Source organism: Dermochelys coriacea, chromosome 4, assembly GCF_009764565.3.
Source record: "Dermochelys coriacea isolate rDerCor1 chromosome 4, rDerCor1.pri.v4, whole genome shotgun sequence".
Classification (NCBI taxonomy): Eukaryota; Metazoa; Chordata; order Testudines; family Dermochelyidae; genus Dermochelys; species Dermochelys coriacea.
In genome coordinates, this window is record NC_050071.1 from 47,278,286 (window position 1) to 47,301,920 (window position 23,635).

Below are 23,635 nucleotides of genomic sequence, written 5' to 3' on the forward strand. Positions count from 1 at the left end.
CCACCCCCCACTGTTCCTCTGATATTCTTGTTAACTGCTGGAATTAGCCTACCTGCTTGTCACCATGGAAGGTTTTCCTCCTTTCCCCCCCCTGCTGTGGGTGATGGCTTATCTTAAGTGATCACTCTCCTTACAGTGTGTATGATAAACCCATTGTTTCATGTTCTCTGTGTGTGTGTATATAAATCTCTCCTCTGTTTTTTCCACCAAATGCATCCGATGAAGTGAGCTGTAGCTCACGAAAGCTTATGCTCTAATAAATTTGTTAGTCTCTAAGGTGCCACAAGTACTCCTTTTCTTTTTGTAGATATTGGAATTGTTGCTCATCTCCTTTCACCTAAGTTTGATAAATTCCAATTCATGATCAAACAAAACAGTGCAAGAATAGGAGAAACATTTCTGTTAAGTATAACAAAGTTATTGTAAATTTGTCAATGAAATTACTTCCAGGATCTCTATGATAGCACTCTCTGAAATGCTTCCAGTTCCATACGCACGGCCAGTTACCCGGGCAGAATTGCAGGCTCTCAATGCGTGGATGAGATGATGGTGTACAGAGGAGAGGTTTCGATGTATGAGGAACTGGGGAAACTTTGGGGAAAGAGGGAGCCTATACAGGAAGGATGGGCTCCACCTAAACTAGAATGGAACCAGATTCCTGGCACTTAACATTAAAAAGGTCGTAGAGCAGTTTTTAAACTAAGGGCTGGGGGAAAGCCGATGTGCAGAGGACCATGTGGTTCAGACAGAGATAACCGTTAGGGCAGTGTTTCCCAAACTTGGGATGCCACTTGTTCAGGGAAAGCCCCTGAAACAGTGACCAGTACGTCCCTCAGCCTGTGCCACTTCCTGCAGCCCCTATTGGCTGGGTACAGCGAACCACGGCCAGTAGGATCAGCGGATGCAGGTAAAAAAACCGGCACGGCCCGCCGGGGCTTTCCCTGAACAAGCAGCGTCCCAAGTTTGGGAAACACTGCCGTAGGGGATGATCTATTAAATGAGATTCTCTATGTCCTAGTAAGGAGGAGAGCATGGAAGATGATAAAATACAGGTCGATCTGATGAGAAACAGTCAATGAAAAAAAGTTCCTTTCAATTACATCATGTAATGGCAGACAGCTAAAAAGTGACAAGTTTTAAAGTGCTTATATACCAATGCTAGAAGTCTAAATAATAGGATGGGTGAACTAGAGGACCTTATAGTAAATGAGGGCATTGATATAATAGGCATCACAGAAACTTGGTTGAATGAGGATAATCAATGGGACACAGTAATACCCGGGTACAAAATATATCGGAAGGACAGAACAGGTCATGCTGGTGGGGGAGTGGCACTATATGTGAAAGAAAGTATAGAATCAAATGAAATAAAAATCTTAACTGACTCAAACTGTACCATAGAATCTCTAAGGATAGTAATTCCATGCTCTAATAATAAGTAATTCCATGCTCTAATAACATTCCATGCAGTAGGGATATATTACCGACCACCTGACCAGGATGGTGATAATGACTGTGAAATGCTCAGGGAGATTAGAGAGGCTATTAAAATGAAAAACTCAATAATAATGGGAAACTTCAGCTATTACCCATATTGACTGGGTATATATCAGCTCAGGACGGGATGCAGAGATAAAGTTTCTTCACACCTTAAATGACTGCTTCTTGGAGCAGCTAGTCCTGGAACCCACAAGAGGAGAGGTAATTCTTGATTTAGTCCTAAGTAGAGGACAGGATCTGGTCCAAGAGGTGAATATAGCTGGACCGCTTGATAATAAGGGGCAGGGCATGGGTGTTTAGTTTTGTGCGATTAGAAAGTTGGCAACCTTATCTATTAATGATCTGCATGACAGATGGCAAATAAAGCATTAAACTGAGGTTGTAGTTGTAAGTTATTGTAAGCTTCTCTATTCAAAGCAGGTGCATTTGTGCTGTGCATTAAGAGTTAGCAATGACCAATATGGATGAAGAAGATATATTACTGCACAAGTGCTGATGATCTAAACTATTCATGATAAATGGTAGCCAAATATATATGAATAGAGCTTGTTATTAAGTTTGATTTCTAACATGAAATATTGTATTTTACATATTAATAAATAGAATAGAAAATAAAATAAATGCAACAGGTAAAAGTGTATTCAGCGTATACATTGGAATTCCACCTAAATCACAATTATTACACAAATTGCTTGTGTAATTTGTTTTTATTGCTTCTGAAACAAAGTGAAAATCTTATATCCCTGTTTGCTTTTTATCAGAGTAGGTTACAGAACATAGTGTGATTTTTTGCAAGAGTGGGATATAATATTCTGCAGTGCCCTGCTTTGTTGAACCATTGCATGTTCTCATTTAACACTTTTTATATATATAAAACCTAGTTTAAATTTCTTTTTGTGGAGGCAAAAAAAGGTATTCCCTTGCAAGTATTTCTTTTTTGGTAAAACTAAATTGTATTTCTGAAGTGCTAGATTAGGTCACATCTTGTTAGCTGATGACATGATACAAAGTAACAATATGTAAAAAGCATAACACAATGTGACATGTCAGAAATTTACTTTTAAAAAATAGATACCTGTTATAAATTCACAGATTTGAATACCATTTTTTTAGGCAAATTGAAAGGGGTGAATGGAAAATACTGGATGAAAAATGTGTACAGAAATTTTTGACACATCATTCTGTATAATTCTACTTGTTTCAAAACAAGAAAATTATTTTCTCTACATCACAATATTTTTCTCCTTTCTTGTGATAAAAGAATCAAATTGTCTTTGATCAAAAATAATACAATAGTGTCCAGTCATTTAATTAATAAACTGTCAAAGACTGGAATGTGAGTGGTAAGGACTAGTGATTAGAGTTGAAATCAGGTCTAGTGGTTAGAGCCAGAGTCAGAGGTCAGGAATGAGGGCTGAGGGTCAGAACCAGAGTCAGAACTTAGGAACTGAGGGTCAGACCTGGGTTACCTGGAGTTTGGCCAGGCTGGGAACAAAGCAAGAGCTACCACAGCCATAGGTGAATACTCTGAGCAGCTGCTGAACTTCTACTGCTGCTGGGCTTAAGAGCTGGTCTCCGGACTTCCTACCAATCAGGCAGAGAAGCTAACCAGGCAGCTTTCTATAGACCACCTGTGCTTGTTAGGTTGCACAGAGACTGCTTGTGCTGTAGGCTCCGATTCCTGACACAAATTAAATAGTTGATTTATACTGTACATAGATTTAGAACTTTTTGATTCTTCAAGTTCACTCACCTAATATTCAGTAGCTCTTAACATAAAAACATTTTAGGACCAGATACCAAATAAGTAAAACTCTTCAAGCATGATAACCACTTAAAAATTCACTGATTGTACCATTTAGGCACAGCCCCTGCTCAGTAGGGGTTAGCAGGATGTCTTGTGGCTACACTAATATCTCTATATATGTATTGCCTCCCTGATATCTTCAGTGCATAGATGAAAGGAAACTGTTCACCATCCCTTAAGAAAGCATAGGTAGTGATCTCCTTGGCTGGTCATCTCTGCCCAACAGAAAATGTAATGAAAAATGTCAAATGAAAATGAAAATGAAAAATATAAGGTGTAAAATTGTGATGGGCCACAGCAAAGTGGCTCAAGAGTAAGAAAGCTCTTAAACACCCATGCTACTGCCTGTCCCTTTAACTGCTGAAAAACATTAAATGTAAATGGCAAGTAGAATCAAAATAATATTGCTGCGTTATAAATTACTAGAATTCTTTGACCAGATACCCACCTTCTCTAACTCTGAGGTTTGGGTTACTAGGATTTTCAGTCTTGATTTAAACAAAGACAATAAAGACCTGGTCCAATTCCTGGGAAAGTCAATGAGAATCTTTCTATTGACTTTAATGGGAGTTAGATGGGGTCATAAATATTTCCTGTTCTTGTTACAAATATAAATTTCTTGCAGATATGTATGGCAACTATATTTGTATGGCAACTATAATATATATAACATTAGTATTTTACTAATTGTACTATAAAACTAACTAGGCCAACCAGGAGAAGGGCTTTCTGAAGTCTGTGAAAATAATGAAGTGGCAACAAGCCATCTAGCTATGTTACATGAAAATGAGATGAAGGAATTGGTGGATAAGCACAGATGAAACTACTTCTTCTTAGGTATGCACAATGTGCCACAGGTGGCATGTGACCAAGATTCATCACCAGATTTGGTCTGCTGATGAAATTACTTGCAAGGTAAGGAAGATGGAAAGTTTTGCAGGTTTAACTTCAGACCAGGATGACTAGTTAAGTATGATGAGTGTCTTATAGTATAATGTAATTCTGTTATCTTAATACATCATAATGCAGTTGTGCCATTATGGCTCCCCTTATAGTAGCTGCAGATAAAGTACAGGTTTTTTCTCCGATGGGTCCCATATATCTGTCGGATGCAGGATCCCACATTTTCCCTCATTTCATACCATTTCCCCCTCCAATCCTTGATATTCTCTTCCGTTATGGCTAATATCTGTACTAGGTAGGACTGAATAAACTCCCTTTATCGTCTTTAAGTGCTACTTTTACATTAGTCAGCTCAACAGAGCTAGTCTTATCTGTGCTATCCCAAACAAAACCTGAATGTTGCTTTCCCTATGGCCTCCAGCCTTGGAATCGAGACCTGGATGATGAGTTTGGTAGTACCCTGGATTTGTTCTTAGTTAAACTGCATATTACATTTATGAATGAATTTCAAAGCAGAACAGTTCTGGACAAATGATGTTGGCGCAAGGGTTAACTCTATCAGCCTGTGACAAGTAGGTCTAATTTGGACAGTTATGAACTGCATGGTATGTGTTATGTAATTTCTACTTGACAACTTTAGTAATCTGTAAAATGTTTTACTCTTAGAGGTGAAATAAATTAAGGAATGTTAAGGTGATTGTTTTGGAATCATTTATAGTGGATTATGGATACAAAGGTAATGAGATACAAAGGTAAGAAGAACAGGAGTACTTGTGGCACCTTAGAGACTAACAAATTTTTAAAAAAAGGGAAGAAGGGAATTTAGTGTTGGAGTTGATTGGGGGAAATAACCCCTAGACAATATTGCCTATATTTAATGCATGTTTAGGTCAGAGAAAAATGTTAACTAGCTCAAACTGATATTCAGCAAGAGAGAGATTTTTTCTTGTTCTTAATGAGCAGGCTTCTCTCATGGAAGAAAAACAGAGCATTTCCATATGAAAAAGAGTCTTTATAATTGACATTGAGGGTTTATCTGTGTACTCTAGAAGATATTGAAAAATAGAAGCTGACATGATAAGGGACTGGCTCTTAGAAGGCTCCACTCTCTATAGACTCTAAGTACTGAGAAAGATATGAGTGAGAAGAGGACTTCTGTGAGGTTCCAGATATTTCAGTATTCTATAACTAAGTTTAGTGCCTGTCAAACAATGCTTTTCGTAGTGGTGGTGATCTTAAAAATAAGCAGGCTTGTAGAAAGTACAAATTACAGTACTTTGGCATCCCAGGTGAGACAGAGAAATGAGAAGGCAACTGGGTGGGAACAAGGGCATAGAAAAGGCTGTGGTCTTGCTCTCCAAACACTGTCTCAAGAGGGCTGATGAGGACTATTGTGGACACATGGGGAGGAAAGCAAACTGAATAGTACCCAGACACTAATATGATACATAGATGTTTCTGAATGTCACAAAGACTGAGTATGGCATATTGGTAGAAGTTTGAGTTAAAACAATGTGAACAATCCCTAGTTGCAATCACAGCATCATAAAACTAGTAACTATAACTAGGGAATGGATGGATGATTTAACTGGGACATACAGCACAATAGACACCTTTAATTGATTTCATTTTCAAGGCCACTATATGGGGAAAACATCTTCTCATACTGGTACTTTTCAGCAACTCAGTAAGCAAATAGCATTTATTGTTATGGGTTCTTTAGCATGTGTGTAATATTTTGGGAAATTATTAGATAAATGTTAAAGATGATAGTTCTACTATTTTTCAATAGTTTCAGTTTGTAGAACACATAGTATCTTGTTGGAATTCCTTTATTTTGCCATCAAAGTAGCTAATAGCTATTACCTGGTACTACTGTAATCAGTGGTAGCAACTCCTAAAAATTAATGAACTGTGAATGAAAAGAATACAGAGTCTACAAAGACAGTAGTAGCATTGCTCTTACAGCTGTATTCATCTGCAGAGGTCTCAGGAGGAGCACTTTAACATATCAAATAGTCTTAAATGTGTTTAGCTGTGTATTTTATTAAGATTAATGAGACACTGATATTTATTAAAGGAGAAAAATAAAATTGTGAAAGAATGTTTTTAATGGATGATTATCAACATGTTGCAAGAAAGGTAAAACCGTGCTGCATCCATCCATTGAGGTGGGTTTTTTTTTTTATTCCAGGGTGATAAAGTTAAAATACATATCAACTGGTTTAAACATTCCTCAAAAGTATAACTGAAGTTGTGTCATGTGCCTCAAACTGGGATGAGGACAGTCAGGCCTAGTGGCTGAAGCAGAGGAGGACAGGCCTAGTAGTTGGAGCAAGGTAGTCAGAGGCGAGTCACAGCACCAAGGTTCAGAGCTGGAGTCAGGGACTGAGCAGGGCTGGAGCAGAATGGACAAGACAGGAGCCAGACTGGAACAAGGCAGGATCAGGGCTGAAGCTAGGCTAGGAAGAGGGCAGGTGCAGGAGAGATTGCAGCAGTGGCTATATGTGTTGAACAGCCAGAAATCAAGAACAGGGCTTGCTTACTTCTCAGGCAATCAGGCAGCAATTCTGTGGCTCAGATGTGCTGCTTGGCTGCCAGGAGACTGGGCAAGTACAGCTGTATATCCTCATTCCTGACAATATCCCCCTCATGAAGGGCATCTCCTTGGTGTGCCTGGACACTGCTTTTCAGGATGAGCTCAGGGGAATGCTCATACCATTTTGGGTGAATGAAAATTTTCTATCTGTTCCTATGACCAGTCATCAGGGCCAATCCCACCCTGTTCACCAAGTAGTAGCACTTTCCCCAAACTCATTTGGAATTGATAATCTGGTGGATGATGTATTCCTCTTGTCTCTGGATCATGATGGTTGTTGGCAATGGGTGGATAGACCCAGATAGGGTTTCAGGAGGGACTTGTGAAACATGGGATAAATGTTCATTGATTCAGGCAGATGAAGCCTGAATGTCGCTGGATTCACGTGCTCAGTGATCTTAAACATCCCCATGTATTGGTGATCTAACTTGACCACAGGCTGGGGAAACTGGAGGTTTCAAATAGACATTCAGACCTTGTCCCTGATAGCGTAGCTTAATGGTCTTATCCTAATCCTTCTAATAGAGCTTTTTAGTCACTTTTAGATGTTCTATGAGCTCTTTTATGTGTTGCAGGTGGTTGACCAGGTGCTGCAGGGACCGCTGGGCTCATAGGCAGCACTGGTGGAAGTGAGGGTAGAAATCATAATTGGCATAGAACCCAGGCTCTGCCAAATAGGGGCATGGATCATGTTATAAACAAATTTGGCATATGGGAGCAGGGATACCCAGTCATTCTGGAGGTAATTCAAGAAGCACCAGAGATACTGTGTGAGAATCTGGTTTGCCTGATCCATCTGCCATTGGTTTGTGAATGATATGTGGAAGAGTTCTACCCAATCAGTGCAACACAATTATAGTCAGTAGTCTGTGGATCCAGAAGATGTGTTCAAGAATGTGTCTAGGAGTTTTGGGGGTGCTCTGTGTGACAAATCCTGCAGTATCCTGGACAAAGCTTATGGATTTAAGAAAGGCATTACTGAATTAATTTAACTGTTTTGGGGTCCATCGTATGAAAAATGCAGTTCATGTTTTATTGTAAAATTGTATGTCATTTTGGGTATGCTAATATAATTTCTCCAGTTATCAGCCTTTTGAAGCTAGTCCCTGGAGAGATTTGCATATAATAGTTCAAATTGGATTCTCCAGGGACCATCAGACAAAGAAAGGATTTTTGGTTCAGAAGCCTGGCAAGCTCATCTTTGAGGGACAGGTCATCTTGTCTTCCCATTTCTTGCACCAGGGAGATATGTCAAAATAAAATAAAATTGCCCCCCCCAAAGAGGGACAAACAGATCTGGCATGGTTTAAGTTTCTGGGTGTACATAGGTACTCTAGGTTTTGGTGGTCCAAAAAGAGCTGAACTAGGATTTGGGCTCCCTCAAGGAGATGACTCTGTTCCTGAAAAATCTCCTTAATTGCAAACACCGCTGTGTTGCAAATGTCATTGTTCCACTTGGCCAAGTTTGGCTTTCTGGAGTAGAAGACACAATGGTAGAATTGGTTATGGGGTCCTAACTGTTGGGATAATGTAGCTCCTCTAGCAAGTTCAATGGATTGGCCTGCATGATGAAAGGCTAATTGGACAGTACAATATACAATAGGAAGTGGTTTTGTAAATATATTAGGAGTAAGAGAAAGATGAAGGAACCCACATGTCTTCTACTTAGTGAGGAAAGAGCTAGTAACTGATGACATCAAGAAGGCTGAGGTGTTTAATGACTATTTTGCTTCAGTCTTCACTCAAAAGGTTAATGGTGATCAGATATTTAACACATTTATATTAATTCATCCTAGAGTATTAGCTGAAGCAGTATTGGAACCATTAACAATTATCTTCGAGAATTCATGGAGGATGGGCGAGGTCCCAGAGTACTGGAGAACGGCAAACATAGTACCTATCTTTAAAAAGGGAAAAGAAAATGATTCTGGGAATTATAGACCAGTTTCATCTTTAGTATATTCATTGGGCCAGACAGACACAGAGAGTGAGAGTGAGAATGAATGAGATTTTAATGCACTCACTTTGGGAGACCCAGCTTCCAGTCCCTGCTCCAATGAATATTTAAGTAAATATACAAAGTGGAAGAGCTTCAACAGGAGAAACTGAGAGTGCTCCATCTTAGAATATCCTGTGGTTAGGGTATTTAGCTGGCAGGTGGAGAATTTGGGTTTAAATCCCTGCTCCTAACCATTTTTTTTCCCAAGAAAGGCTGGACCTAGCTTAGGCACCTAATTCCAGGAATATGTTTACTGCCTTGAATCTCAAGTGGAATAGGGGGCCACCCTCCGGCTGGGACTCTGGGGCCCAACTCCCTGTAAAGGACAGGTCTAAGCCGCACCCTTCTCTGCAGCATTTCCAGCTCTGCTTGTAAGCCTCTGTAACTCCCATTCTTGTGTGCCTAACTCTCCGCATGCATTAAATAGGGAGCCTGGGAATCTAAAATGGAGCTGTGCATTCCACTGAAGTGCAGGCACCTAAAGGTAGGCACTGCAACAGAGTCTGTCTCTTTCATGGATCTAGCCTTTAATCTTTTTGTGCCTCAGTTCAATATGTAGAAAATGGGAATAACAGTATTGCCTATGTCACTAACGTGTTGTGAAGATAAACTCATTAAAGACTGAATGTTGCTCAGATACTACCGGGGCCATATACGTACCAAAGGTAAATAAGATAAAAAAATTTAAAAAGACCCACACTATAAAAGTTTCCTGGTTTGGAATGATTTCACCCACACTCACAAAACAAACAAACAAACAAAAAAACCAACACCCTCTTGTGGAAAATATGTGCATACAAATGCAGAATAAACTGGATTTTTTTCTAACTTATATTTAACTGTGTTTCTCCATGAACTTTTCAGCTTTATGAAAATAAATCACAGCATCTTTTTATGGAGAGAAACCTCATCTACCCATTTAGATTGCATTTTTGTTTGTTTTTGAATACCAACAAATCTTGAATACAGCAAAATGCAATTTACAAATGACTGAATAAATCCATTTGTTCAGACTGTATTAATTTAATGTACTGTGGAGAAATACACTGAAATAATTAAAATGATCAACATGGTATTGCATGGAACCTAGAATGTTGTTTTGCATAAAAAGGGCACATAGGGGAAAAAAGTCCATACTTTATGGATTTAATTGGCAGTTTCTGCTTATTTGAATAGAGGATAATTTTCATTCCTAAAGTACTTAAAAAGCGAATTTAGCATTTGTGAAAGGTTGAAAGGTGAAAGATTAGGTAAAAAGTTGACTGTGAAAGGTTTAGCTCTTGTGGATTGACAGCTCTGGGAAATTGCCATTCTTTATTCACAGAACCACATGTAGTGCAGACAGTCTCAGTCTGAGCTCCTTTACATAGCCTCACCATTATGCATCACTCCTAATCTGGAAAGACCATTTGTAGCTATACATTTGTATTCCATTTCCCAATCAGGCCTGGCATCTTTACTGAAATTTCAGGGGTGCTAAATATAATACGGTCAATGGCAGCAGTGGCTGTTTAAAGACATCTGCCTACTGGAAACTGGATTATGAGGCCACCAGATCATTTCATATAGGCCACTGCAGTGCCATCAACAGATAACTACTTCAGTTCACGATCAATCTGAGCCAAATTCATTTGCTAGCCCTACCGAAAGCTGTCTGGTTGACAACACCCACTCCATTTGATTTCCTAAAAGTCTGTCCCAGTTGTGAATGTGAATATTCTGGTTCTCTGCTCCCTTAAAATCCATTTTAAAAACAAAACAAAATCCCAGCCACACACCTTGTCCCAGAAAAGTATTTATTTCTCAGTGATTGACCCACTTCTGTATTTTTCATTTTAATACAAGTATGGTGTTGGAAAATGGGCACTTTCCCTCTAAGACTTGCTTAAGAAAGCTAATAAAATCTAGTTTGAAAGGTAATTCATCAAGTGTATGACTCTTATTTATAAATATATTTCTCTTCCCATTATTGCCTTTCTGTAAGAGCAAAACTTCAATAAACATAACTTGTTTATGATAATCTTGCTCTTAATAAAATGACCTTTAAATACTGTTTCCCCTGGCTTATGTCTTCATGGCAAATGAAAGTATAATAGAATATCTGAAGCCTAGTGGCACTTATTTCTCATGAGACTGAGATCTCCAACAAAATGAAGAAACTTCTCCCTTAGCTTCACTGAACAGAAAAATTATTTAATTTCTAATATTTCCTAAATCAAAATATGATACTCCAATATTATAAGCATATATGCAAGAATTGCAAGTTTGGCTTAGTTACACTTTCCACTCTTGAGACTAAGATAACAATTTGCCCCCCATAAATTAATGTACAGATACAGTGATGAACATCTTTTAAAAGCTAGATAGGTTTGAGCCTGGGAAAATTTTTGGTGAGATGATCATGCACTTTTTCCTTGAAAATCCATTATAACTAATTAGCCACCATAGTCATAGGCTCTCTCTTTGACTCAGTTCCTAATCTGTAAAATGGGGATCACAGTACTACCTCACAAGACTGTTGTGAGGATAAAATGCCTATGTTGAAGTCATTTACTTTTGCCAGGATTTCACACCATGCTGTAGTCTTCCTGCTGCTGACCTAGTTTTTTATAGGGTACAAGACACAGCTCACTTGAACCCAAGAGCTACTTTCAGCAAAAACATTAGTACTGAGATATATAACTCTGACAACATTCTGGTGGTGTTCAGAAATTATGATTACTAATCATTGTAATAATTTTGTGGCACAATTAATGGTTAGTAAGCACTAGGTTCACTAATGTATTCAGAATTCAGCCTTAAAGAGATTGATTTTTTCCTATTTTCTCCATTATTCTCTTTTCTGTGCGTATCCAGTGTAAACTGTTCAAAATATTTAGTGATTGTTCTTTACCAATACATGTTTTAAGACTTATAAAGTTGATGTGTGGCACCATAGAAATATTAACACCAAATCAACTACACTGCAGTTAGAAAAAGGGGAGATACTATAAACAGTGTGTGAAGACTTTTTTCAATGCATAAAGGGTGAAAACCTGGCCCCATTGACTACCAAAATTTCCCATTGACTCTACTGAAGTCAAAATTTCATTCAGAATAATTAAGGGAAATGTTCAGTGAATCAGAGAATAATTAGAGAAAAACAGTGTAGAAGATATGAGAAGACTTCATTTGTTTCAATTCATACCATTGAGTTAATAAGTACAAAAGATCGAGTCCCTTCGGAGTTGAGTGCTCTACATATGAGCAGCATCATTAATGAGACACAGATAATAGATTAGATTAAATTAAATGTCAAAAGGGGAAAATATGTTGACAGCATAATGCTTGGCATCTACCTGTGGTAGGGAATTTGAGGGAGAAATTACTAATATGAAAAGTGGAGCATGAGGAATTGAAGCAAAAGATAGCAATTGGTGCTTATTGTAGTAGAGAGAGTCACTGAAAAACTAGATGTAATCTGATCAGGATTTGTGAGAGAATGGCTATGTAGACACATGAATGAGCAGCCTGACACTTTGTTATCTTAAATATTAAACAGGGGGAGGAGCTTGCCCCTGCCCCCCAAAACCTTTCCACTTGATTCATAATTCAGACAACAGCTGACTTCCATCTCTCCATGTGAGGATACAGATGAGGGGTAGCTTAATCTGCAAAGACTTATGATCTCCTTTTGCCTCACAACTCACTGGACAGCAGGCACATCATGTGACAATATTTGATATTTATTCCCCTGTCCTCATTATTTTAAAGGGTACTGTATTTTCTCCTTATTATCCCCACCTACCAGGTTCCTAGGATGCTGTGAGGAAGGAAAAAAAATTACCAGATGCTCTGCCTATCTTATCTAGATGGAAAAAAAATCTTCAGTGGTTAGATCCACAGCAAGCCTAGAAAGTCAACTTTGATAAGTACACTACCTATAGAGCAGGATGGGAAGGACAGCTTTCAACAGGCTGCTGTGTGCCTAAGAATGCTTAAAGACACAAAGATGGGGGGTGGAGTTCACTGAGCCAATTAGTAGCTACGGTAGTGGAGCCTTGCTCCACTTTGTACAGGCAACACCCCTATCCCATGTGCACTCTGGGCAGAGGAAGAGGGATGGAGAAGGTTCCTGATGCTAGAGTTATGTTTTTTCTGCAACCAGGGGAGTGGCCATTCCTCTGAAGGGAAGAACCCCATCCTGCTAAGATTGAAAGGGGCATGACAAGAATTAAAACTTCTAAGATCTGTCTCACATAATCATAATTTTTTTACTTGAAACATTCTAAGGGGTAATTTAAATGGGCCTTAAATTCCATCTCTGTCCTAGTTAGAAATGAAAGGCATGAAAGGATTTTATAACAAACACCTCTGGTGTGTCCATATCTGGTACACAAGAACATGACAAAATGTATGATCAGCAATATTTTAGATAGGAAGGAATGTATACAAGAATTTTGTTTTAAAAGAAAACTTTTGCTGATACTAAAGCTATGTTAAATATCTACTTCAAATGAAAGTTTTGCCTCAGGCAAGATCTCAGGATTTGGCCTGCTAATTAACATATTATTAAGCCACTTTTAAATAATAAATCTGTATGATCTCCACGTACACATTAGTCTCATCCTACTAACAAGAACATAAGGTTAGAGATAGATCAAAGTTCTGGTTTTGCTTTGCCCACTCAGAATTACAATAATTATATCTGAATGTTGGCAAGCATCACCTTTTCGAAGCAATTCATGATGCAAAGATGTGTAATATCTCCTTTCAGCAAAAAATAGAAGCTCAAGGTTAATGACACAACTATCTGCAATGCAACAAGTTTGAGAGACTTAGGCTTGGTAGCAGCAGAAACAGCAGTTAAGAGCAGAAACTATTACAAGCTCAGTGTCTGTCAGTCTTTATCATACAGATATCACCTTTTCTAACTGTAGGGAAAAAACTGTGGTAATCTTAGATACCAAAAAGTAGTCCTACTACAATCACACCTGGAATATTCTTTGGCATTGAAAGTTAATGGGATTTTGGTGCCTAACTCCCATGGTTCACTTTGAAAATCTTGGTCCAACAAAAGGAGACAAGGCTGAAGGATCTAGAAATAAAAAGAGAAAACAAAGAGAAGGCAAGATTGTAATCTAAAGTACCTTTGAAATAACAATATATTTCAAGGAAGGAACTATATACAGTTGTTAGGGCAAAGAGCAGTAGTTGGATATAGGATAAATCATTAACAGTAAGCATTTAGGCTTTCATGCCTTTCATTTCTAACTAGGACAGAGATGGAATTTAAGGTCCACTTAAATTACCCCTTAGATTGTTTCAAGTAAAAAAATTATGATTATGTGAGCCAGATCTTAGAAGTTTTAGTTCTTGTCATGCTCCTTTCAATCTTAGCAGGATGGGGGTTCTTCCCTTCAGAGGAATGGCCACTCCCCTGGTTGCAGAAAAAACATAACTCTGGCATCAGAATACATTACCAAAGGAGTTGTTTGAGGAACCATCCCTGCGATGATTAAAGAAAGAGATTGGGCAAGATGTTACTGGGAATGATGTAGTGTTAATTCTGCTAATGCCAGAGGTTTAATAGAATGGCCCATGTGGTTTATTTTGGCCCTACTATGTGTAATTCTCTGAATTTGGTTTCTTTAGAAATCCCTAAAATTGTATTCAAATAATGTACCTTAACAGGAAATTGACTTTTCTAGAGGCAAGTATCAATATATAGTGAATGGAGATGTAAATATTGACTGAGGTAAAGCCAAAGTCAATTTTTGCCTCAAAGAACTATAAACCTTGTTGTTCACCAAAATGTAAAGTCAATATACAGTGTTCACAATTCAAACCTTGACAAACAGTTTTACCTTTGCTAGTAGATAACATTGTCATGGTATTCTTATAGTTAGTAGAGAAAACTGTTCAACTGCTGACGTAGCGTTAAATATGTTCACAAGTGTTTGTTAAGGTTTAAATGCTGACTAATGCATATATTATAAAAATGTTAAAAATGGGTTTCTCTGTGATGGCCACAGACTTCTTAAGAATAACAGGGAGTTTTGAGGATTTTTTTTAACTAACATTTTAGAGAGGACATGAAGGTTAGAATTTAAGGGCTTTCATTTTGAGATTATTTTACCTATGTGATAGTACTTGCTGCAGCATGAGCTCAAGGTGAAGAGGCAATGACTTCTGAGACCATTAGGATTATATGTATATGGATAAACATAATATCATGATGTTCATAATATCAGGGTTGAGTTTGGTTCACTCGCTATCAGGTCATATTGTTCCTGAGAATTCAGTGTTTACAAAAATGTTGGCAATTTTTTTCTCAGTTTTATCATAAATTATTATTTGTTTGAACATTCATGCTAGCCCCATTGGCTTTTTTTAAATCTTGTTAGTCATTCAAGCCCCAGTTTAGCAAAATTTGTAAGCCATGTCTTAAAGTTAAATGCCTGCGTAAGTCCCACTGAAATCTGGAGTCAAGGTTTCAGTCACAAAAAAGCATAATACTGTTGGACCAAGTCATACAGGCTGATTTATATGGGTCCATAGAATTCATTGGGTCTCCATGTTGACATAAGGGTCTGCCTGTTGTGATCAGCCTGGAGATCACAAACCTCACATGATTAGTCTCTAATCATGAACAATGACAGGTAAATAACTTATGAGTAAGCCAGTTGACATGATTCAGAAGAAATTGGGGAATACTTCAAAATAAATACATAGTCAGTGTAATCTGGTTTGATGCATGAGCCATTTGCAACCAGAAGAAAGTGGCTGAATACACAATAATTATTATATGCAAGAATGGTTGGCCCTAAGTCAGATATAGGACTTTACAAGTTGATCTTACTTATCACACTTGTCCCCAAATTGGTAGTGTTATTATTTAATAGCCCTCATAATTCTCTCTCTCTACCAAGCCATGTGGACCAGGAGCTCCCCTCCTTCCAGGGGCAGACTTTCTGGCTCACTGGCAAATTTTAAAAGTTGAAAAACAATTGTTTCAGGTGGACATTTTCAAAAATTTTCAGCAAATTGAACAGTTTAGTACAACCTGAAACAAAACTTTTTTTTTATATCTAGCATTTTTTGTTTTTTATTTTTAATAAAATCAAAGGTAATTTCTAAACAAAAACTCATTTGGCACCAAAGTCATTTTGGTGTTGTTCAAATTTCATTTTTCAAGGAAAAAAAAGTTTTGGTCAAAAATTTTGCCCAGCTCTAGGTCTGAGCAAAAAATAGTAGAAAGCAGCAAAGAGTGTGAGAGGGAGAAAAATGAAATAAAATGATTGAGGTAATGGGATTCTAAAATTCTCCCTATTCCATAAGACTCTTAGGAGTAAAGGGAATACCTTCTGTTTCTCCAGTCCCTCCTTCCTTTTTCTTCCTCACCACCTTCCTTTTTCAATTTAGGAAAGCATCTTCAACATTAGGATCAGTCACCCCTCTCCATGCCACCATCCATGCCCAGACCTGAATCCCAAGGGGGAGACCCTATATGGGTCTTGGGATCTCTTTTTCTTGCACACAATCTTCCCTCAAAAATAAACACAACTTTGCATGGTGGGTGAACTATTATATACAGGACTCTTCATATTCTTCTGTCTTCTATCCATGATGCAACACAGTATGACTCATCTGAACTCCAGTGTGATCTGTAAACTGGAATGGTACATTCTGATGTAATGAGAGAGTTTCAAAATTTGAAATAGAATGAAATTGTTTAATTTTAAATAATTCTAGTTTAAAAGCAGAAAAACTGTAATGGCTCTCTTATGTAAAACTATATCTCAAAGAAATAATGCCACTTCCCTATTAATGTTGTCACAGGATAACGGTCTCCTGCTGGTAGGTAAATGCTGAAGGGAGATGTCTTGTATTTTCAAAGCAAGCGATGCTGCCTCTAAAATAATCTTGTAGATATTATACGACAGAATGCTAAATAGGAGACTGATTCAAGATCTTTTAACAGTGTTCTATTATAATGACTTTACTGCTATTATACCAAATGATTGATGTAGATGTAATCATTCTGTCTGATGGATGCTAGCGTAGCAGAGTGACATTTGCTTTCTGTACCATTTGAATTCTGATTTGCTTAGAGAATAGATTTGTGCAGTGCTGTTTTTTAAAAAAGTTTGCTATACTTGTGTGAATAAACTAGTGACTGACATTTATTTGTTTTTATCCATATGGAGGGGTCAGCAATCCTAGATCTTTCAAAGTTTAAAGTGAATTTTAATGCTTATGAAAGATACCAGATTGACAGGAGAATAGATAAAGAAGTCCTCTCTTTATCTATACAATAGATATAGCATAGATATGAGGCTGTGCAAGAACCAACTATGAGAGTTCAGTTTCCATTCCAGTTCCGTCTTATGTGGTTTTCATTATTATTTATATTTTAGTAATGCCAAAAACCAAACAATTTGGACTGGGGAACTACTGTTATAATCATTTTGTGACCACACAGGGATACATTGTGGCTTGGCCTGTGTGGCCATACAAGAATAAAAAGTAGAGTAAAACCACCCTACATCTTCCACATAGCATCCCTGATTTTTTTCCTATGTGGGGGAAGTAGGCAGGGGCTGCTGCTCTGTACTTCCACCCCGCAAGCAGTCGGTGTGGAGTGGACAGAGAGGGATAGGGAATATGTGGACCTTTGGCTACATTCCCCATAGTGTACTAGCTTTTGCAGCTAAACTGGCATGGGAAGTGGTAGTTGTCTGTTACTGTACGGTCAAGGAGCAAATTATTACCCCTGGGCAGAGGTGCTGGAACTAGTAGTGCTAGGATTTCTGCCGCACTGCCTGGTTTGAAGTGTTTTCCATTATATACTGGGTTTACTGTTTGGTTCAATAGCTTTCAGCATCCTCACTATAAAAATTATTCCAGCACCTCTGCTCCCAGGAAAAAACCTTTTCCTATACCCTTTCATTATATACCCTTTATTATTTCCCTTGCCTATTCCCTTTTTTATTTCAGTCTCTTGCTGGGGCTTCTAACAAGTGTTTGGATGGTATTTTCTATAATGTGGGCATTTGCCCAATACACATTGTTTTGAGAGCACCTGCCCATTGTACAGAGACCACCAAATAGCTATGAGAGGGTAACAATAAAGGATGTTTAGGGAAACACTTTCAAAAGTTTGCTAAAGTTCAAATCCTCATATGAACACTTAACTCAGTATATAAACAGGAGATATGAAAACATAGGATTTTCATATGGAATGTCTGGACAACACATGTGCAGGATGGGTGCATGCTGAAGAATGGATTTTCACAAATAGGGTGGGTTATGGACATAGCCTTGGGGGCAGACTTGCAATACTTATTTTCAGAAATGTGTGGGGGTCACCAAGGCTCATATATGTGTTAATCCTAGGTCAGATGGAGGAAGTCAGTGGTCCAAAAGAGTAACAGTTAAAGAGAAAGAGGAGGCCTGCATATTAAAATCTCTCAGCCATGCAGATTCAAAAGATCACAGTTCAGTCCAGTCATTTCTGGCACATGGCAATTCACTGAGTGAAGTAATCAAATAGAAAAAAAATCTGCCTGTTATAAGTAGAGCTGGGTGCATAATTGGCTTTTTGCTTTATTGGCTAGTCTTAAAAAAAAAAAATCAGGTGTAGCCAAAAAACTTTTTTTTTTTTGGTGAATAGAAAAGTATATAAAAAAATCAGGTTGAACAAGTTTTGTTTTGATTTGATTTACTTTTTCACACTTTGAAATGTTTAATTTTATTTAAAAATATTAAGCAACAATCATTTTAATTGACAAATCAAAATATTTCCAAAATGTTGAAAGAAAATGTTTCCATTTTTTCAAAGTTGTTTTTGGGTTTGTTTGTTTTTTAACCAAGACAATGTAGTGAAATTGACACAAATTTGCAAATGTTTTGTCGTTACTTTTTTGCCAAAAAAAGTCATTGAAAAATCTCATCTTAGTTATAAGATTGGTAATTAGACACTAAGGGTTTTTTTTACCCTTATATCACTGTCTCAGATCAAGCTAAGATGAAAGTTAAAAGACAGATGGAAGCCCCATTTTAAAATGTATTGGCATTATGTAGTTCTAGTCTAACTTTCAGTTTGCCTGTGTGTGCTTATAAGACTTTGAACATAGACATATATGTGCACAGAAGAGTATTTGAAAAATATGACCCTCAGTCATTGCTGACCTGGTTTAAGATTCTCTAGCTGGCCTGAAGGGAATAAAACCTCAATAGTTATGTATGACTCTATTTGCTAATATTAGTTCCCTTTAATATTAAACAAGACTACCACACAGTAAGTATCTCTCTTGTGATTCACATTCTGGTTTTAAGCTTCATTAATGTCCATTTGAAAACATGCTTCATAGCTGTAGCATTGATTGTAAAATGTGGCAAAATTGTGTTCCTAGAGTATTTATTTTAACTGTGCCAGGGCCTCATTCTACCACTCTTACATTAAGTAGTATGTTAATGAGTAATACCATTGAAATAACTCAAACACCTTGTGCAGAAATATACTATTCAACACAAGTCAGGGTGGCTGAATCAGGCCCCAAATCAGCAGAGTCCATAGCAAATTACTGTAGGAAAACAAAGTTACATTTCCAATAATTCAGCTGAGAGCTAGTACTTCATCTAATCAGCATGATACTCAATTCAGTCTCACCGAGAGCCTGAAATCTTTTTTAAAATTCTCTGATTAAGACAGACTGATTTGTTGCTAATTTTTTTAATCTATCCTATGGAAGGCAACAGTGCTGAATCTTTCACGGAAACACATATTTGCATAGTCCTTTGAAATTCGAGATGTGTATATCGAGATGTGTGTGTGTGTATATATATATATATGTACATAATTCAAATGTGATTGTATTCTTGATGCAAACTCAATTCTGGTTCTGGAAGGGCAGTGGTAGCATTGGCTCTGTATTATCACTTTAGACTATTTTTTTTAGTTTCTCAGAGAGATTTGCTGACATATTTGGGGACCTTTTAGGAAGAAACTCACTCTGTGAATATATTTAAGGCCTGAAAGAACCATTTAATCTAGTCTAACCTTTTGTATAGCACATGACACAGCAGTGCACTGGGAGTTTGCTGAATTGCTTTTCCATTATGATGCTGCAATGGGGTGTCTACCCCCACAGAAGTCCTGAGCAGGTTCATGTGGGCCAGAAGGAGCCAGTTAATTTTATATGCTTTATAACCAGGGACTAATAAAGCCTAATGGCAGATGAAGCCCATCTGGGGGAGGAACTGGGCTAGGATTATAAAATAGTTAGTGAGGGCAGGAAGAGATTGCAGAGGTTGGCAGTCACTTCCTAGAAAGAAATGGAGTTGGCCAGGGACAAGGAGAAGATCCAGGATGAGAATAATCCTGTCCTGAACTGGGGAGTCCAACAAGAGGCCAAAATGGGTGATGTAGTCACAGGGAATAGATGAATCTTAGGTGGTAAACCAGAGGCAGGCAAGGAGATAGGTGGGGTAGAAAGGAGCCTAGGGAAACAGCAATAGGGTGCGAGGCTGAGCAGACCTGGATTAAAAGTCATATGGTCCCTGAGCTGGAACCCAGAGTAGTGGGTGGTCTCATGCTCCACTACCAGCCATAGGGAAGTGACACAGGATTTGGTGACTTGGAACAGAAGATAGTCTGAGACAGCATCGGGACAGCATATCTGGTAGGACTTTGTTACCCTGGAAGGCACAGGCGCCGGCTTCCTCATTTCCCCGGGGTGCTCAACCCCCATTGCACCCCAGGCCCTGCCCTCACTCCATCCCTTCCCAGGCCCTACTCCGCCCCATCCTGCTCTTCCTCCCCCCTCTTCCTGGCCCCATCCCACCTCTTCCTGCCCCATTCTGCCTGCTCTCCCAAGAGCACCCCATCTTCTCTGTGTCACCCCCCACCCAGCACCTCCTGCACACTGCTGAACAGCTGATCACGGCAAGCAGGAGACAGTGGGGGAAAGGGGGAGGAGCTGATGCATGGGCTGCTGTGGGTGCTGAGCACCCACTATTCTTTGTTCCTAACTATATGACCTTATATTTGTCTTTATCAGTGGTTCCCAAACTTGTTCTGCCGCTTGTGCAGGGAAAGCCCTGGTGGGCCGGGCCAATTTGTTTACCTGCCACGTCCGCAGATTCGGCTGATCGCGGCTCCCAGTGGCCACGGTTCGCTGCTCCAGGCCAATGGGAGCTGCTGGAAGTGGCATGGGCTGAGGGACATACTGGCTGCCACTTCCAGCGCTCCCATTGGCCCGGAGCAGCAAACTGCAGCTACTGGGAGCCGCGATCGGCCGAACCTGTGGATGCGGCAGATAAACCGGCCCGGCCCGCCAGGGGTTTTCCCTGCACAAGCGGCGGAACAAGTTTGGGAACCACTAGTTTATATCAAAACAGACTTTGTTTAAGTGGGCTGAGTTTACCAAATGATCCAGTTCATAAATTTAGAAATATTATTTAAGGATAAAAGAAAGTTATTTTTAATGCTTGCTTGTGATTACATATGCAAGAGTAGGACTGTTTGAGCTCAGGCAGCTTTGCAAGTATGCTTGGGAGATGGGTTTTCTTGTCAATTTAAATTCTTCCAAAACTCATTTTCTACTGCAAGGATGTTGGCAGATCTCATACTTCTGGTGGAATGAAATAAAATGGATAATAAACTGTAAGTTCATATACTGTACAGCTATTTTGTTTAGTTTCTACAAGGATAAATACACTGGTTTGGTGATTAACCCATCATCTTGTACTTGCTCATATTCTTTCTCGGGTATCAAATGTGAATACAGAAAATCAGATGTAGTAGTTTGAAAAATAATGTAAAATGTATGATAACATTGGTGTTATCTGAGATTTAAAATATAATGTTACTCCTTTGACTTGAGCAATAAACCAAATTTTGAGGCCCTGTGGGTTGTTTTTGTTAGGAGGAAAAAAAGATGATAGAGCCAGGTATTTTTTTTTATGAGGTCTTGGCTTTTTTTGTTTGTTTGTTTTTGACAAAGGTCATACATAAATTCGTGTTTCCCTGAATGCAGTAGGAATCAAAAATCGGGAGACATTTTATTTGCTCACTGTACCATACCTGACTTCATAGCCAGTACTCTGTGTCCCAAAAGCTCTCTCTCAATTACTGTTACTGTCAGTTTGGCCTTCGGCTGCTTTTGTGTGTTTCTGCCACACCTTTCTCTCACACACAAACATACATGTCCCCACAAAACAATACCCAGTGGAACCCCCCCTGCCACATAGCTCTAATTTGTGAGGAGACTCGCCTGTATTCTTGTTTTGGGCCGTGATATGTACCAGTGAATTGAAGACTGCAATTATTTCATAAAACAGCCTAACTGTTTCTTACAGCTGGCTTAATGGTACTTACACCCATCAGTTTCAATGATGTTTTGCCCAACTCATTACAAGAATTATTTCATAGACACAACTCAGTTCTATTCACTAGGGTATGGCTTTTTCTAATTCTCCAAACTTCATGGTTTCTTTCATCCATAGTTGGCTGTACTTTTTGAATTGATACTTTAAAGCGTGGACGACTCCGTTAACTAGCTTGTTGGCATCTCTTTATATCTGTGTGCTTGATTTACCCATGTTTCACCATTGATAGTGTTACATAATCAAAAGCTTTGTGCTACTGTAACCTACACACTTCCTGGGTGTAGTGTTCTGTCCCATCTAGTGGCACTGAGACCACTTAGAAAGAGAGATTAATGAGTTTGCTCTACAGCCTTAGCTAAGAGTCATATGGCTTTTAGCTCATGCAGTAGAGGCTCATGCACTAAGTCCTAGGTTTGATTCTGCCCACCGATGCCCAGGGTCTGTCAGTGTTACACTAGCACATTTTGCACTCAATGATAAACTAATTAGTCATGTGGATGATAAAAGCTCCTGCACACATGGCTGCTCCTTTTATTGCTTTTTTTTCACAATAAAAAGACATCTCATCAAAAGTCACATGATTGGCTTCATTGAATGCTAACAGACCAATCACTACTCTTGTGGCTGTCCCAACCAGGACCATACTGAAGGCTTCAAATACCTGTGTTTGATGATGATACAATGAGTGAGTGGTGCACTATACATATGTATCTAGAGACAATGAATTAAAATGTCTTTTATAGGTTGAATTCATACTGAAATGAAATCTGAAGTTAAGATTTGTCACAACAATAGCTACTTAAAGGCATTCGTAAAAGTAGATTAAATGTCTAGAGCTCACCAATTTTGGCGGCTGTTTTCATGGATCTTAATACTATGTGGTAATGCAGCATTCCATCATCTTATGGTGATGGGATGCATTGAGGGGAAGAGAAGGAGCATGAAAATAAATTGATATGAAATATTTTAATGTCGTTAAACAGCCAGCTAGTCAAAGGCTCGTGTGTGCATACAGTGCATGGAGCTGGATATGGATATGGGTACAGCCATGGGGCTCCCCACCATCATTCCTATCAAAACCATTGGTCAAATTTGGCCAGAATGGAGAAACTATATTAAGGGAAAAATAGAGGTCTGAGCTGGCTAATTCCTCAGAAATGCTGACGTATCTAATACAAAAAAGGGAGGAAGATCTGGAGGGATGTTCTTTCTCTATCCTTGGAGGTAAAGGGAAAGCTAGCAAGTGGGACAGATCTTATTTTCCGAGGAGATGCAGTGGGTAATGGACTCATAGAGCAACTGTGTCAGCTATCTTCTTATAGGAAAGACACAGGAGTCCACAAAAAAAAAAATCCTCAGCCAGCCACCAGCTGTTTCTGTTGCTCCTACTCCACATTCCTCTGTTTGGTGCAACCTCATTTCATCATCCAGAATAAAGGTGGGAAGACAGGCT